This window comes from Aotus nancymaae, unplaced genomic scaffold, assembly GCF_030222135.1.
Source record: "Aotus nancymaae isolate 86718 unplaced genomic scaffold, 86718_ANA_hifiasm-v0.15.2.pri h1tg000036l, whole genome shotgun sequence".
NCBI lineage: Eukaryota > Metazoa > Chordata > Mammalia > Primates > Aotidae > Aotus > Aotus nancymaae.
Window position 1 is genome coordinate 70,377,597 of NW_026988450.1, and position 6,332 is coordinate 70,383,928.

General features: G+C 35.8%; 1 pseudogene; it reads left to right on the forward strand.

The window, feature by feature from the left end:
* Positions 1–4,996: 4,996 nt before the first annotated feature.
* Positions 4,997–5,912, forward strand: LOC105726849 (large ribosomal subunit protein eL32-like; annotated as a pseudogene).
* Positions 5,913–6,332: the final 420 nt, after the last annotated feature.

The window sequence follows — 6,332 nt, forward strand, 5'->3', positions numbered from 1 at the left end:
TAAACATATCAAGATATTCACAGCAACAGGATCTGCTGTTTATGGTATTTTATGGTATTAAAATTCCTAAGAAGACAACTGTCTTCACAGGAGTTAATTTTACTGCTACTGGTACTACTAAATACAAATCTATTTATGTAAATAATGCTTATTGACTCTTTAATAACACTAGTATGATACTTTGCCCCTATATAAGGTTTTAGGAAGATATATACTTATTTTTTCAACTAATTTATAAAGTCTTGCAACAAGGAAGTAAAAACAAAGCCCTAATCCTGAATCTGTTCACTTCTTTCAGTTCATCCTAAATATAAACTACCACAAAAAAAAAAACCTATGAGTATTTGTGTTGATCCTCGGCATTACTCATTGACCTTATTTTTCTTCATTTTTTATTTGTGCTTGTACATATACATTTGATTTTATCTTTGTGATGTGTTGTCCGTCAGGAAGAATTCTTAAATCACCCTTGAAGTTTAGTCCAGACAGTATTGGAAATGTGAATAGTGCCAGGAGTAATAATTTGATTAAGAAAATATGCAGGAAACGCAAAATAGAGGAGAAAGAGAGGGATACAGACTAAAATAGGTTATTAATTTTCCTCTGTTTCTGTATGTAGGACGAATAAGTGTTGTCCTGGAGTGACACTCAATAGAAGAACAACTTTCTGGAAATATGCCATTAATCTCTTTTCATGATCTACTCACTACTTTGGTTTGTTCGTATGCACGTGTTCGTGCATTCTCTTTTGAACTAGTTGGGCTTAGCAACCAGAGGAAAAGAGGGAAGCAGTAATACAGCCTGGGAAGGGGCAGAGAAAGTTTTACAGAGTTGACAATAATTGGCTTTGATTCTAAAAGATGATGCCTCTATTTGTATAAAAATGGGGAAGGAAAATCAAGGTAAAAGAAATAGAGATTGCAGAGACACAAAGGGTAAAATCCCTAGACTTGCTTTGAAAAGTGATGTAAGTTAAGCCTTAAGTTATGGCTTTTAGCTTGGCAGAGATGAGAAGCGTAACTTTCTATCTTAATTTGGATTCCACTAGAAAAAGAGCCTGAGGCAAAGATGAAAATACTTGTAGTTTACTGGCTGTATAATACTAGGAAACACATTTAAGGGAATAAGGGAGTAGGTAGGGAAGAGAAAGAAGCTACAGAAAGATAAATTGTGTAGCCATTTATCACTGTGGGCAACTGGAGCTCAATCTTCTTAGGACATTTTTGAAGACTCTATGGAATATACATTCTGGAAGACTTCATGGATTCCAAGGGCTGAGGAAATCGGGCATTTATCAACTAATTACCCCCTCATCATTGGATAAAAGCACTAGTTCTGCCACTTCTGGCTTGTTTTGTGCATGGGTCAAGTATTTTGTAGCAGTGAAAAGAAGCCTTTGGTCAGAGTTGCAAGTGTTTGCAGTAAGCAGATTTCTGAATATAGAAGTAAATTTGAGGTGGAGTCCCAAAAGTTTCCGCCAACCTTCCCTCTGACTACCTTAATGCTATTCTCCTACTCATTCGCCCCCTCCCTCCTCATGTTGGCTGTCTACATGACTTAGAAATGCCTTCAACAGGATTCAGCACTGTAAACAGAGATTCAGAGATGCTTCCCTCTGCTCCTTAAACACGTTGGTTTCTTTCAGGAGGAAATGAAGAAAATAAGTCCCATAAACTCTAAATCCCCAGCTCACATACTATTTTGATTTGATGCCCTCCTACTGGACCCATTCATAGACCTGGTGGGTGTCAAAGTCATAAAATAGCTGATGAATTAAAAACCAAGTAGAACAAGCTCCTCCTTAATAGAAGACCCAGAGACTGAGTTTTCTTTCAATGGGGTTTTTGACAGTCTCCTTTGAAACAACCTTGCTTAAAATACAGCAGCTCATCTTTGTGGCTTAATCAAAGAATAAAGTACTTTATATTATTTTTAGATTTTATAACATCAAAAAGAGAATTCACTTTAACTTTCAAATTCTTGTTTCCCCTTTATAGTGAAATTGAGGTTGGAACATCAAGAGTCCCTGATATTTCTTGAACTGGTATTGAATAGCTTTGTACTCAAGGAAGTTTCTGGTTCATGGTCAGTTCAAGTTAACATTTCTAGTGCATCCCAAGGTGACATTTTTTTACTGAAATAGATGAGATTTAGAGGTCTGAGTTTGAGCCACAATTTGACATCAAATTGCATTACGTTTCTGAGTATCAGGTTCTTTACCTGTAAATGGGAATAATGGTAACTACCTCAAAAAATAATTGAAAACACTAAAGTATTTTAGGTGTATATAAAGATATATATAAAGTACATAAAGCATATATTACAAATAATATATATTCCCTATATTATACTATATATTATCTATAAATATATGTGAATCAACTCCAAGGCTAAAACCAACTTTGTTGACCATAACTAAGTAATTGAATCTCACTAAGCACATTTACCAAATCTATAAAATGAATTGGATTAGATCAATAGTTCTCAACTGGAGGAATTGAACTTTTGTCGTTGTCTGAGACATTCTTCATGGCCACAACTGAATGGGGTATGCTATTGGCATTGAGTGCACAGAGGCCAGAGATGTTGCTAAACATCTTACAATATGTAGGATAGTCCCCCATAACAACAACAACAATAATAACAACAAAACTGGGTCAAAATGCCGTGGTGCAAAGGTTAAGAAACCCTGAAACACTGCAAATACTTATTAACCTAAGATATTTTTTATTTCCTAAAATGTTATTGCTTAAATAAATTATAAATATTTGTTGAAGACTGACAATTTCCCATTATAGTTGAAGGAAATGTCAAATCTTGGCCATGACCTGCAGAGCTCTGTGCCATCTGGCCCTGACCTGCTTCTCCGGCCTCACCTCATGCACCTTTCATCTGTTATTCTTTGTAGTCTGGCCATACCAGCTTCCATCCTGATCCTTGCATTCCTTCCTTAGGATTTGGAAGTCCGCTTTACTTTACTAGAAATCTCCTCCAGATCTCTGCTTGTCTTTCTCATTTTATTCATCTCTGTGCTCAGATTTCACTTCATCAGACAAATGTTCCCTAACCACCTGATTTTCAATGCTTCCACTCTTCTGCATCTTTATATACTTAGACTGCTTTATGTTTTGATCACTGTATTTTGTTCTCAGATTGACTCTAGCACCTAGATACAGAAAAACTACTTAGTAAACATGTGTCAAATGAATAAATGATTTGGGACCCCATGATAGGCACTTTAAATAGAAATGAAATTCACCAAAAAAAGGCTTATAAGAATTACACACATTATAGATTTCTTTCCTTGTGGATACAAATAGCAGTTCTTTTCATATAATTGTCTGCAAGAATAAAGTTGTTCTCATTAGGGAGATAAAAATTTACGGGAAAAGGCTCGAGGTTGTATTTATTTTGGAGACTAGTGATTGACAAAATAATACTTTCTGTGTGTTTGTTTTGTTTGTTTTGGTTTGATTAGGTCTGTCTCAGACAGAAATCTCTCTCTCTCTCTCTCTCTCTCTCTCTCTCTCTCTCTGTGACATAGCCTGTGAGATGCACCCTGACTCCTAATGACAGCACAAGTATTAGTTGTGTTTGTGTTCAAGGTTTGTCCCTAAAGCAAGGATTTAACAACATCAATTATTTAACAATTTTCGGAATCAGTATGATTCATCTGGTGCTTTCTTTTATTTGGCTTGTTTGATTTATAGGAACACAATAGTTGCTGCTGATTCATACATGAAGAACTTTTTTGTGTGTGGTAAATAGAATCACCCTAAATTATACTAAGATTGGAAAAGAAATCTTTGAAAATTTTTTAATATCCCCTGTGGTTAAAGTTTGGCTTTTATGTGCCAGAAATATTTAATTATGTTTATCAGCCTGCCTGTAGATGTCAAGAACTGATAATAATCCAGTTAACATCTCCAAGTTTAACCTAATCTACCTTTAACTGTAGAAATAACCTTTTTTATTCTGAGATTTCTTAGCTTGTCTATATTTCTGACTTGCTAGGAGACTTTTCTAGCTTTCTGCAAGGCTTATTCCATAGTCATAAACCAGATACAAAGCTAGTTACTAAGGAGAAATTTTTAGGCATCAATTTATTTTTCTAATTATTTATAATATATAAAATTACTGAAATAAACATGTTTCTTCTTCACATACAAAAAGTATTTAAAAATTAAAAATATCAAGAGAATGAGAAGACAAGCCACAGACTGAGAGAAAATATTTGCAAAAGATATCTGATAAAGGACTATTACTAAAACTGTACAAACAAGTCTTAAGCTCAACAATAAAAAAATGAAAACCCCAGTTAAAAATGGGTGAAATATCTGAACAGACACTTCAACAAAGAAGATACATAGATTGAAAATAAGTATATGAAAAACTGTTCAACATCATATACCATTAAGGAATTGAAAATTAAAACAATGGTATCCCACTGCATACCTATTAGAACAGTGAAAATTCCAAACACTGGTGACACAAAATTCTGGCAAGGATGTGGAACAACCGGAACTCTCATTCATTGCTGGTAGAAATACAAAACTGTACATCAACTTTGGAAGATGGGTTAGCAGTTTCTTACAAGACTAAACAAATCTTACTGAGCAGTACAGCAACTGCATTCCTTTGTATTTATCCAAATGAACTGAAAAGTTGTGTCCACGCAAACATCTTCAGACAAATGTTTATAGCAGCTGTATTCATTACTGCCAAAACTTAGAAGCAAATGAGATATTTTTCAGTAGATAAATGGATAAACTGTGGTACATCTAGATAATACAATATTATTTAGTGTCCAAAAAAAGTGCTATGAAGCCATAACAGGACATGAATGAAACGTAAGTGTATATTACTAAGTGAAATGGCCAATCTGAAAAGGCTACATGTTGTGTCATTCCAGCTATATGGTGATCTGGGAAAAGAAAAATGATGGAAACTGAAAAAAAAACCAGTGGTTTTTGAGATTGGTAGAAAGAAGGAATCTGGAGCAAAGAGGATTTTTAGAACAGTAAAACTGTTCTGTGTGATATCATGATGGTTACATGTCATTACACATTTGTCAAAACTTGTAGAATGTACAACAGCAAGAGTGAGCCCTAGTGTAAACTACAGACTTTGGTGAAAATAATGTGTAGCTTCATTGTAATGCATACGCCACTCTAATACAGGGTGTTGATGGTGGGGGAGGCTGTGGATTTTGAAGGCATGAGGTATTATTGGAACTCTGTACTTTCTATCAATTTTGCTGTGAGCCTAAAACTACTCTAAAAAAACAAATATAAAAATATAGCCTTCTCTTCCTCGGCACTGCCTACTGAGGTGGCAGCCATCTCCTCCTCAGCATCATGGCCACCCTCAGACCCCTTGGGAAGCCCAAGATCGTCAAAAAGAGGACCAAGGAGTTCATCCGGCACCAGTCAGACCGATATGTCAAAATTAAGCGTAACTGGTGAAAACCCAGAGGTATTGACAACAGGGTTCGTAGAAAGTTCAAGGGCCAGATCCTGATGCCCAACATTTGTTATGGGAACAACAAGAAAACAAAGCACATGCTGCCCAGTGGCTTCCAGAAGTTCCTGGTTCACAACATGAAGGAGCTGGAAATGCTGCTGATGTGCAACAAATCTTACTGGGCTGAAATCGTTCACAATGTTTCCTCCAAGAACTGCAAAACCATTGTGGAAAGAGCTGCCCCACTGGCCATCAGAGTCACTAACCCCAGTGCCAGCCTGCACAGTGAAGAAAATGAGAAGATAGCTCATGTGCATGTTTTGTGTTTAAATAAAACTGTAAAAACTGCCAAAAGAAAACATAAAAATATAAAGAAAAGCTCTAGGAATGGTGTTTTTTTCTCCCCATCTAGACGTTGCATTTCCAAGAGAATAACTACCATCCATTAGAAATTAATGCAAAAAGAATTTGGCAAACAAAAGACAGGAGGAAAAGCAGGTTCTGATGAGAAGTTCTACTAAATGATAATATGGTCTTTTGAAGTAGTATGTTTTCACTGAGATGGTCTGATAATTGATTAAATGACTGAATATGAATGTTTTCTTAAGTATCAAGGAAAAAGCTTCAGCATTTCCTCCATCCCAATGCCAGGTATATGGCATATTCTAAATGGAGGCTGAAGTTTCTAAGCTGCTTAATTTTTCACAGACTTCTGCAAGTATGGGGGGCTTCCTGGCTCACTTTTTGCCAAAAGGCTCAGGGTAATGACTTGCACACAGTAGGAATGCAATGAATAGTTGTGTGTGTTTGGTTCTTTGCTTTTCTGTATAAGCCAGTAAATACTGCAATTGCTTCACTCCTATTATAAG